Here is an 11,932-nt window from a genome sequence, read left to right as displayed (position 1 = left end):
AGCATAAGTTGTCATCAGTGTTTTTGATCTTGGCCATTCTAACATGTGTAAGATGGAATCTCAGAGTTGTTTTGATTGGCATTTCTCTGATGACTAAGAATGTTGAACATTTCCTTAAGTGTCTTTCAGCCATGTTAGATTCCTCTGTTGAGAGTTCTCTGTTTAGGTCTGTGCTCCATTTTTTCATTTTTTTTTTTTTTTTGGTTTTTCGAGACAGGGTTTCTCTGTGGTTTTGGAGCCTGTCCTGGAACTAGCTCTTGTAGACCAGGCTGGTCTCGGACTCACAGAGATCCGCCTGCCTCTGCCTCCCAAGTGCTGGGATTAAAGGCGTGCGCCACTGCCCGGCTGTGCTCCATTTTTTTTATATTGGATTATTTGTTCTTTTGATGACCAATTTCTTGAGCTCTGTGTATATTTTGGAGATCAGACCTCTGTCTGATGTGGGTTAGTGAAGATCTTTTCCCATTCTGTAGAATGCATCTTTTAAATCCAGTAAGTGTACCATTGCTGATTGGGAGGCAGGGTACTCAACAATGTATAAGGATTGGGAATGGTGGGATGTATGTGCATAACTGTCTTGTTTACTTCCCTTAAGCCCTGTACTGGGTGGTAGTCATTGGTGTGAGGCTTTTTAACTGGCAACAGGGGTGTGTTCCAGGATAACTGGATAGGTTTTAGGTCCTGTGTTTCAATAACTTCTTTATATGGGGGGTGATGCCTCTTTTAGCCTCCAATGGCATGGGTTACTGGCAGACCTTAAAGGGATCCACTCCTGCCTTGATCTCAATGCATACTGGGAACCTGTGAAGAGCCAGTTCCATGCCTCCTGTCTCTGTCCAAGGCCAAGGGAACTTCTGGCAGCCTTCTATGTCAGACTCGGGTTTCTTTGATTCTTAGTAAAGTCTATATTCCCCAGTTAGGTCACTTGTAACCAAGACCCAGACTGGTTCTCCATTCTGGTGAACTAATTTAGCTCCCTTGTCATAAAAGTGAATTTGAGCTTTCATTTTCTATAAAAGGTCTCAGCCTAGCAGAGGGTATGGTGTATTCAGGTACTACCAGGAATGAATGGGGTACCTATCTCATTCCCAAGTACATTGTTATTCTCATAGTCTAAGAGTAAGGTTTGGTCCCTGTGGCCCCCTGGACCCAGGTAATTTTGGTGGACATGGGTCCTCCTGGTTCCAGCAAGACCAAGTTTTCTGCCCCCAGTGTCTATCATGAAATCAATCAGTTTCCCCTCCAACTTTAGTTACCCTAGGCTCAGGGAAGGGGTCTGAGCCCCTCTCCCTTACTCACTGTCCTCCTCATTTCCCATGTATGCTGGCAGGACTCAGGTTGTCTTGGGAGGCCCCTTCTTCTTTGGGCAATTATTGATCCAGTGTCTCTCCTCGCTACAACAGGCACATTGATTCTTTCCTACCTTTGGTTTGCAGCGCTGTCCTCTCTCATCCTGCTGGGTTGGCTTCACATTCCTGGAGTTTGTGGCCATGAGGATTTCTCTCAAGTCTTCCCTGTGCTGAACTTGCTGTTGTTCTAGGATCCTAGCGAGACTCTTTCCATGCCTCTTTTCTTCTTTTCCTCTCTCTGTTCTGGTGTCTCTCTCTTATTATACACCTTATCTTCCACTATAAATAGATTTCTCAGATTCTTTTTCCCTAACCTTTCTAAAGACTAACATTTTCTTTATATCTGATGCTGCCTGGTTTATGTAGGCAAACATTACCATCTGGGCTGACTCTTCTGTCTCAAAGTTATATGGCATGTATTGGTGGAAAGCTTCTAGGAATCACTCTAAATAGGCTGCTGGACTTTCCTCTGGCCCCTACCTGATATCAAAGACTGTAGACAGTTGGTTGGCTCCCGAGCTGCCACTTTGAGACCCACTAATAGAGCCTGGCAATAGACCTGGAGCCTATCGTTACTTTGTGCCATCTTATTGTCCCAGTCATGTAAGGTAGAAGGGAAACCTGTGTTTATTACAGACCCATGGAGGGATCTCCTATCAGCTACAGAACCAATCTTCCAGCACCCTCCAGAATCTGATTCCATTCTTTGTTGGTGAACAATATTTTCAGGAGTTTCTGGCAATCATCGCAGGTGGGCTGATGGGTGAATAGAACAGTCTCTAAGAGGTTAGTAAGATCGTGGGGTATTTTTGAGAAAGGGACATTCCGCCTGTGTTAGTTGTAGAGATCACTGATGGCAAAGAGCCAGTAGTGGAAGGATTGGTTCCCATCTCCATCAGGAGGAACTGCTGGCTGGAATGGGAGGATGACTGACTCAGGTTGTAGAGCTGCCCTTCTCTAGCTCCTAGTGGCCTGTGCTGGTCCTTGGGGTGACCCCAGGGGTGCAGGTGGGTCTGCCTGCAGAGGGGCCCAAGCCTGGGGGCTTCAGGTCTAAGGGAGGAGTAAGGAAAAGGGAAGATATCTGACTCATCTGATCCTCCCTGGAGGACAGACTTGGCCTCTTTTCAAGTTATAAGAGAAAAACCTGCAAAGGTAAATGGGGTGCAGTCAGATTAGGCAGAAGGAATGACTTAACCCATAGAATGATGTCATCAACTCATTCAACGAGATCCTGCCTGATAATGATGTAAGGAATCTGATCCGGGTGTCCTGTGCAAGGATGGAAAACAATGTCATCAACTTTAGAAATCAAATTCAGGAGATGTGATCCCTCCTTGGGCCAGCCCATGTTGAAAGAAGGCCATTCAGAAGAAGAGAAAATGACCAATTTACCCACTATTGTTATGAGTGGTCTCCTTTACATCGTTTCAGTGGGCTAGGGTGAGCTACAAGGGGGAAGAAGAAATAGTCCCCATAGTCTGTCCAGTCAAGTCAATCATCAACAGAGATACAAAGACAGAACAAGACAGACAAACCACACAGTTATACAAAGGGCCCAAAACAGATGCCTGTGGGTACCAGATAGTCTGGTTTGCTGACAGCCCAGAGATTCTGCCTTGAAAAAATGAAAACAACATACATATGGGATGGGAGTAAGGTTACCTGATCCCCAGAGATTTCAGATTCAGAGTTACACAGTGGGCCTGACTAGGTCTCAGATGAGAGACGCCCATCCAGACCAGGAAAGGGAAAATCTTCCAATTTCCCCAGGCTTTCTGGCACATCCACCAGGGCAAACTGACCTGTTCAGAGTCAGATTCTGAGATCATTGTAAACAAAAATGGAAGTAAGACAGACAAGACTTCAAACACAGATAGACTTACTTCTGTTGATTAAAATAAACCTTTGGGGTGACCACCAGGGAAATTGACTCACCAAAATAAAAAGCATGGTTTGTTGGGTGCAAGTTAAAAGCCAGCAGGGACCTTGTCAGTGCAGCAGCAAGAAGAAGTACTCCATCCTTCTAGAAGGCATTATTTAAAGGCAAAACCCAGGAAAGTTACATTAGCAGAGTGTGAGGTGATGGGTTCAATCCTGATTGGCTCTTGTCTAGGGACTTTTCAGAAATTTTACTTTCAAACCTTACCTGTTGTTTGTCAAGTTTTTTTTATTGGCTGACCTTTGGGTGGGGACATTCTATGGTTAACTGTACTTTTCAGGTAGTTACCCTGTTACTTTTGCCCCTAACCATTTCTGAGGACTGGAATGTTTTATGGGAAATAGCTTACAAAGGCACAAGATGGAGAAGGAAGACAAAATGATGGAACTTTGGTTATTTACTCCCTTTGGCTGTTTTTGGTGAGTTGACCCCTATTTTTATTTTCTAAGCCCTTGGTGAGTTGGGGCTTTCTTTTGTATCCCTTAATTTTCTTTTCTTTCCCTGATTGTCTTCATAGTTAGGAACTCACCATCATGACTGTTTTTCCTGGTACCTCCACATAGGGACTGGCTACCCAGGAGGTAGAACCAATAAAGGACCATCCAACCAACTAACTGGTCCTTTTTGCCTGGAGAACTGTGAACATAGGGCCATGGATGAACACACTATAAGCAGCATACTTGGTCTGCAAACATTACTTTCCCTTTCCCTTCTATCCCCGTCCTTGCTCTGGAGCAGATTCCCTCAAGGTCTGAGAGCAACAATGGCTTTTGCCTGGGGCCACTCTCTGGGATGGTCTGAAGGCTCTCTTGCTTTTCAGAAAGTCCTGATCATGCTTCCATATATAGACATTTGGACATCCTCTCCTAGTCTCTCTTCTCAACAAATCTAGTTATGTGATTGTGATCTGTTCTGTCCCTTTAAGAGACAAACCCAGCCTACTCCCTACCCTTTCTACTGAAGTAAGGGGATCTTTCTCCTGCTGCCAGCCTGATCCTGAGTTCCTTCCTTTCCATCTCTCTCCTAAAGAGGCAGTTTCTGCCTTGCTCCCTTTTTCCTACTTTCCCCTCCCCCTCCCTATTTCTCTCTCTCTCTCTCTCTCTCTCTCTCTCTCTCTGCCTCTCTCTCTCTCTCTCTCTCTCTCTCTCTCTCTCTCTCNTCTCTCTCTCTCTCTCTCTCTCTCTCTCTCTCTCTCTCTCTGCCTCTCTCTTGGCTCTTCCTCCTTCTCCCCTTCCCTCTTTTCCCTTTCCTTTCCATAACCCACTAAATAAATAACCACTTTCTCTGCACGGTGTGTCTCTGTCTCACACCTGCTGTGTAGTTCCCTGCTTGAAACTAGCTGCCTTCTTGGCCTGCCATGATCTCTTGGCCTGCTGCCCACTCCCACCACTCAGGGACCTGCCACATTTTATTTTTACCATAACATTTGTACTTGTGACTGGGCCAGGCTTTCTCCATGTTCCCTCACACTCGCAGGCAGGCTGGCTAAAAAAAATGTGGAAACCTTGGCTATGGAACCATGTTTCTTTACAACAGCTCTGCATTGTATCTGTCTCAATGCCAACCTCTACACACCCCAGTGGCTTTGGTGGTGAGTCTTCCTTTTTCAGTCAGCTAACCACAGCCTTCACAGCTATGGTTGAGCCCTTTGCTGACATTCATCTCTGGTTGCTTTTCATAGCTAAAAACATGTCTGGACTACCTGGAATTAGTCTTCCCATGCTAGCATTGCACACATTGACCAGTGTGTTCAACTTGGGGGTCCAGGGTCCCTCGGATTTTTTTTTTCTTTCTTTCCTTTTTTTTTCTTTCTTGTCAGTGGCCCCCCACTGTAAGAGACCACTCAGAGTGGCCTCTAGCCTCTCTAGCTTCTGAGTTGCCTGGACTAGAGCCAGACAGGATTTAACATCCCACCTGTAGAGAGTAGACATTCTTCTATAGCCCTGAGGTGTTTGTTTGCTGTTTTCATATTTTCAGCTATGGTATAAACCCTCAAATATCAGCCACCTGCCTGTGAATACTCTGCCATTGTGCCCCCAGCTCCATTTTTCCTCAAACTATTCCTCCCATTGGTCCCACAAAAACTGACAAAACCAACAATATTAGTCAGATCTACAAGACAGCTGTTTTCAGTTCCAGCCTTTGCTCCCTATGATGGCTTGTATTGCAATCGCGTGGCAACATGGCAGATCATGCCACTAGGTCTCACTTGTTATTATGTTTAAAACTCCCATGGCTCAAAAAAATGTGCCTTTTCCATACAACACATGATTTCTGCTATTTTGAATAAGTTCAGTTGACCTTACTGTCATCTTAACTAAAGCCTAGCTTCTCAGGTAAAGGTAGGCTTGTCTTTCTACAGATTTATAGCCCACAGGATCTTCTGGAGCCTGGCAAGCCATACTTTAAACAGCAAAAGAAAACTACAATCCTCAGAGACCATGAAGGACCCTGAGGAGTAGCTCTAGGTACCAAACAAGTAAGTTCTCTGTTGTCTTTTTTTAATCAATAACTCAAGTAAAATTTATCTTTCTCAAAGATGTCTGATGCAGTTTGACAGCTCAGAGGTTTTGCCAGTTTAAATGAACAGCCTCAGCAAACAAATTTCAGGAAAATACAAATACACATTTTTAAGTTATAAGGTTATAAAGGTGTGAGGACAGATACAAGTTGTCCAATTTCTCTCTCATGCTGCCTTTCATAGTTTTAAAAATATTTTCATTCTGATATAAATGTGCTACTGTTTATAAATGCATATGTCTAAAACTTAGGTTTTCACACAATCAAGGAATTCTTGTAAGTTTCAGGGAGACAAATTGAAGGATCCACCTTAAACAGGTCAGATATACCCCTCTAAATTCCTTGTGTCCTAAAATTTTTTTTCCTAAACTTAACTTTGTCATTTGTTCTGCCAATACCTTAAACAGGTGTCAGAGACATTTTTATACAACAAACACAGGACAAGAGCAAAGAGATCACCTCTGCCAGGATGTGACCAGCACCCCGCTTTCTCAGGTTCTCCCCTCAAGATGATGCCCACAAATAAGCAGAAAGCAGTCTTAGAATCCACCATCCCAATTCCTTTAACCTGTTGTGTCTAGCCTTCTACATTTTTTATTATAAAAAAAGAGCTGGGAATCTAATGGTCTGTCCTGTCCCTTTAAGAGACAAGCCCTGCCCACTCCCTCCCCCCTTCTGCTGAGGCAAGGAGATCTTCCTTCTGCTTCCAGCCTGAGTTCCTTTCTTTCCATCTCTCTCCCAAAGAGGCAGCTTCTGACTCCTTCCCTTCTCCTCATTTCTTCTCTTCTCCCTCTCTTTTTCTCTCTCTCTCTCTCTCTCTCTCTCTCTCTCTCTCTCTCTCTCTCTCTTTCTTTCTCTCTCTCTCTCCCTCTCTGCTCTTCTCCATTCTTCCCTTCTCCCCCCTTTCCCTTTCCCCTTTAAACCCACTAAATAAATACCTAGTTTCTCTGCATGGCTGCCTGAGAGGTCTCTATCATTTACCCACCCAAGCTGCTGCATCTTGTGGGACTGGCTTCCCCACCAAGGTCTCTCACCTGCCATGTGGCTCCCTGCCTAGGACTCATTGCCCTTCATGGCTCACTGCTGCCACTCAGGGAATGGCACCCTTTTATTTTTACCATAACAGAGACCACCTATTAGGCCATTAATGATGGTGGCTGGTCTCTTAACTCACAGAGAGGTTTTGGCTGTTCGACTGTTGTTGAATCCTCTTTCCCTTGCTGAATGGAAACATTATCCTCAGACAGGGGCTACTTCTACTAGTTTGATGCTGGAGCTGAGCACAGGAACCAAGATGCAGTTGTTGCTGTTCACTTCAGGCTGTTTTCTTCTTTGCTGCCCCTCCTTACAGGCTCTTCCTGAAGCCAATCATGAATAGTCTCCTTCCCCAGAGGATCGGGCCTTCCCTTCTTCACAAGTGCTGTCGCCACTCTCTCCCCAACGTTAATAAGAGTCTGTGAGTCCCATGAGAAGGCTGCTGTTCTGGATCTTGCTTCCCGTTTTTGCCTTTACCTGGCCTCCCACCCACAATATGCAGAGCCTGAAGCAGGAGCTGCCTTTTCTGGCCACTTTTCTGAGAACTTCAAAGTTGGGGTGGCCCGGGCCTTGGGCTCTCTCTTCCCAACTGTCTCAGCCTCATTGAACCCTAGTGTGGTGTTGAACTGCTCTCTGAGGACATAGCTGGCCCCCTTCCTTCCTCAGTTTCTTCCTCCTCTACAATGTCATCAAAGCCAAAACTCAAGAAATGTTTCTCCCTCAGTCAGAGATTCTGTATGAGGCATCCTGCAGAGCCCATTGACTCTTCCTCCCCAGTTGAGTCTCTAGAGACCACATCAGGCCCTCCAGTTCTAGGAAACAGCAACTCCAAATTTTCTCTGGTGATGCTTAGACAGTTGGTAGGTAATTAGCTAGTGATGGAATATCTCCTGGGTAGAGAAAAACTCACCACTTTGAGAGACTGAGACTGCGTTGCAGAGTGGAAACCTTGAAAGACAAAGCAAGAATGGAACACAGAGAAGAGTTTCTTAGTTTTATTGGGACTGAAGAAGTTTTCCCTGACCCAGCAGGAGTGCATCATGGAGGAGGGGCTGCTGGGCTGACTTCTGGGGAAGAAGGGCAGCCTCAGTGGCAGAAGTGTTGCCTACTGTTACAAAGTGAAGGAGGAGGAGGAAATTGCTTGAAGTTCTTCATACCACCCAAGGCATCCTGACCCTGACTCAGCATTCTCTGTTCTATTATCACTGATGTCTGCACAGCCAAGGCTGTATGTATTTGTGGTTAAGGTAGAAGGCCCTTAGAGTACCTTCTGAAGATATCTGATGCACTTCATGTGACGGCCTGAGTGTCTGAAATCCAGGAGTGCCTAAGCCCAGGACTCTGCACTGTTATCAGCTCCTATCCCATGACCCTTCCCCTAGCCCCTGTGACCTCCTTCTTCACAAAGGATAACACAGACGTCCTGGAGTTGCCCTGCCTGAATCATTCAGATAATCTTCCCAGAAAAAAATCTACTGCTGGGACCCAGCAAGAGTAATGACCACCTGACACAGGGGGATTATGAGGGTCTTTCCAAGCAGTCACCAGAATCCTTCTCCCCTAATTCTGCCTCCATTACTGCCTCCCACTTAGACTCAATGGAACTTCTTCCTGGAATTCCAATTGAGGAGAGGCCCCTAGGAAAGACAGTTCATTCCCTCTCAACCTCCTCCCTCCTCTGGGTACTCCACAAGCAGCCACAGGGTCATTCCTGTTCCAAGAGGAGTCAGAGAGTGCTGAGGTGGATTCAGCCTTCTCAAGATATCCTTGGTTCCATGGTATGCTCCAGTTAGTGCTGGAGAGAAGCAGTGGCTCCTATTGTGTCTTTCCAGTACAAGACATGGTGACTATTTCCTTACTTTTAACTTTCAGGGCAAGGACAAACACCTACATTTGTCACTAAATGAGGAGGGTCACTACAAGGTCCAGCATTTGAGGTTCCAGTCAATTTTTGATATGCCTGAGAACTTTCAAGTGTACCCTGCTTGTTCATCCTGGCCACCCGGCCAGCTTAACCCCCAAAATAACCACACAGAACCTGTATTAACTAAATCACTGCTTGGTCTATTAGCTCTAGTTTCTTATTGGCTAATTCTTACATCTTAACTTAACCCATTTTTATTAATCTGTGTATCGTCACATGGCAGTGGCTTACCTGATAAAATTCCCAGTGTCTGTCTCTGGCAGATCCATGGCATCTCTCTGACTCTGCTTTTTTCCTCCCAGAATTCAGTTCTGTCATCTTCACCTACCTAAGTTCTTCCATAGCAGGCCAAGGAAGTTTCTTTATTCATTAACCAATACAAGCAGCACACAGAGGGAACTCCCACATCACCTCCCTTTTTTTCTTTAAATAAGAAGGAAGGTTTATATTTAACATAGTAAAATTACAGATAGCAAGACAGGTATCAAGTGAAAATTATAGTTTTAATATTTATATCTACTTTATCTTTTATCATATCTAAGGAAAACTATAACTATTTATAACAATAGTTTATAACTATAACTATCTATTTTTCAAATCCATCAAAGACTCCAGAAGGATATAATATTACCTAAGTTAACAGGAAGTACATTATAAGCAACTTCTAAAACTCTAGAATTGATAGAGACATCTCATTGCCTGGAAAGTCACTCAAAGTTCTTCAGTACTTTTGGGGCATCCATCTTCAACCTACAGGTTCATAGTAAACAGCAGACTTTTTCATGAAGCAGGAAATTTCAAAGACAGTTTAGTCACTTTCTTCTGTGTCCTGCAGAATGTCTCGCAGACTCTTCCATGAAGCAGGAACCCCAAAGAACCATCTCACCTTTAGGTAAGTTCAGCAGTCCAGACAAGAGCAGTTTCTTGCCCAAATGGCTAAGAAGCCTCTTCTATGCCAATCTTCCTCTTGAAGTCATTGGTGCTGCCAGGGCAGTCCCCTCTGTGTGTTGCTTGTATTGGTTAATGAGTAGAAAAACTTCCCAGGCTTGATAGGGCAAAACTTAGGTAGGCAGAGAAGACAGAACTGAATTCTCAGAGGAAGAAAGCAGAGTGAGGGGAATGTCATAGATCCGCCACCAGAGATAGATGTGCTTAATTTTACCTGGTAAGCCACTTCCATGTGGTGATATACAGATTAATAAAAATGAGTTAAATTAAGATGTAAGAATTAGCCAATAAGAAACTAGAACTAATGGGCCAAGCAGTGATTTAATTAACACAATTTCTGTTTGGTTATTTTGGGGCTATGCTAGCTAGGCAGCCGGGACAAACAAGCAGGCCCTCCCACAACATCTGGAGGCTCCAGCGATGTCCTTGCCAGCTATGTGCCCTCCCAGCAGAAGCAGGGCTGGGAGCAGGCTGGGAACCATGATGAGTTATGCAATGTTAACTGATGCTACCCCAATTAATCTCATTTTGAGCAGGTACTCAGACAATGGACAATACAACTTCAAACTCATTAAGACTGGTACTCTATGTTAAAGGATATTCTTGACCCCTCAGTTTTCCTCCAGTGGTACTCTGCTTATAATGATGCAGCAGAGACCCAAGCCTGCACAAATTTGTGATTTGGACTTAATTTCACCCTTGACATGGGCAATACAATGACCTTGATTCACAATCTATTATTGGCATACATGCATATTTACAACAAATGTCTGACCTAGCCTTCAAGACCCTCAAACTTTATACAACCCAGGACAGTGTAGGCTATCACCACAATCTTCTCCAGCACACTATGGAACCATTTTCTGAATTTTTGAAACTCTGTCACCAGTGCTGTTGAAAAGCACATCCCATCTGTCTCTACCAAGGATATCCTTTTTAAAGAGCTAACCTGAGAGGGGCTCAACATCATCACCCATAATGTAATCACACCTGTTAGAAATGAAAATATTCAGAAGTGAGTCTTGTGACATTGACACACAGAACAGGCCAATTTTTCTGCCTAGAGGGCTTCCATCAATGTCTTGGTCAATGCCAAACTTGACAAGGATGATATTTCTGTCCTGCCAGATCATACTTGTTTGGATTGTTAACAGTTTGGCCATTTAAATAGTGATTGTCCCAGGGTTCATCCAAAGACATAATCTCCTAAATGCCAAAAGGGATATCATTGTATGTAGAAGTTCCCAGCGGGTCCTGATATAAATGATAGACTGGACAATGGCTTCATACTCTTACTGCATGAAGGTAAATGTTGTGCCTTGGTTTGCAGTGGTTAAGCTGAACTGATTCTCATCCACTAGGCAAATCTCTTCAGTTTCAGAAGAATAGTAGATGTCATTTAAAAAGACAGATTGCCCTGATACTTTGTTTTATCTGCTGAGGTTATTTGAATAGCAGTAGAACCAACCTTATAATAGAAATGTTGGTATCTTTGTGACCTAGCTTGAGAGTATTGTGGAGCATTAGGTCTTCTTCCAGAGCCAAGGTGGCAGCAGGGAGTTTCTGTTGCTAATGCTCTATGGTCAGCCTGATTCTTGGGACAGTCTGTAAAAATAGCCATTTGCTGCCCTTCAGGCGAGTCCGTAGCACTCATGGTAACTGGTGTACTCCCTGACCCAGGAGTTACAGTTATAGATATAGACTGCAGAGACATTGCTGTAAGCAAAGCCAGGAAAAACAGCAAACCACTTAGAGAGGATGTCTGTTTTAAAGTAATTGATAGGTCCAGTATGGGCATGCTGGATAATCTTTCTGACCTCTCCCTTTTAGAATTAAAGATTAAATATTATGACACACCATCAAAAATGCCATCCCCCAGGCTGCTGTAGCCTTTACAGATGCCAAAAATACTAATTTTGGATTGATAATAATGGGAGTTAATCATAAGTAAATGGCCTATACTCAACCAAATTCTGGATAAGAACAACTAGGGGAGTTAGTGGTAGTCCTTAAGGTATTGGAAATGACCCAACCAGAACCTATAAATATTTTCTTAGATAGCCACTATGGCACACAAGCATGCAAAATACTATCTTTTGCAAAATTAAAGTCCCAAAAGGATTTCATCTCAAAAACTAAGTAAACTATTCAAAATTTATTACATTCCAGAGGACACCCCTGGCACATATTCTATATCAGATATTATACAGGGCTACC

General features: G+C 44.0%; 1 pseudogene; it reads left to right on the top strand.

The window, feature by feature from the left end:
• The first annotated feature begins 1,064 nt into the window (after positions 1–1,064).
• LOC126493294 (SH2B adapter protein 1-like) lies at positions 1,065–10,236 on the top strand (annotated as a pseudogene).
• The last annotated feature ends 1,696 nt before the right edge of the window (positions 10,237–11,932 follow it).

The sequence above is a fragment of the Alexandromys fortis genome, unplaced genomic scaffold (assembly GCF_014885135.2).
Source record: "Alexandromys fortis isolate MF-2015 unplaced genomic scaffold, M_Fortis_MF-2015_v1.1 scaffold_316, whole genome shotgun sequence".
NCBI lineage: Eukaryota > Metazoa > Chordata > Mammalia > Rodentia > Cricetidae > Alexandromys > Alexandromys fortis.
This window is presented reverse-complemented; position numbering and strand designations above follow the sequence as displayed.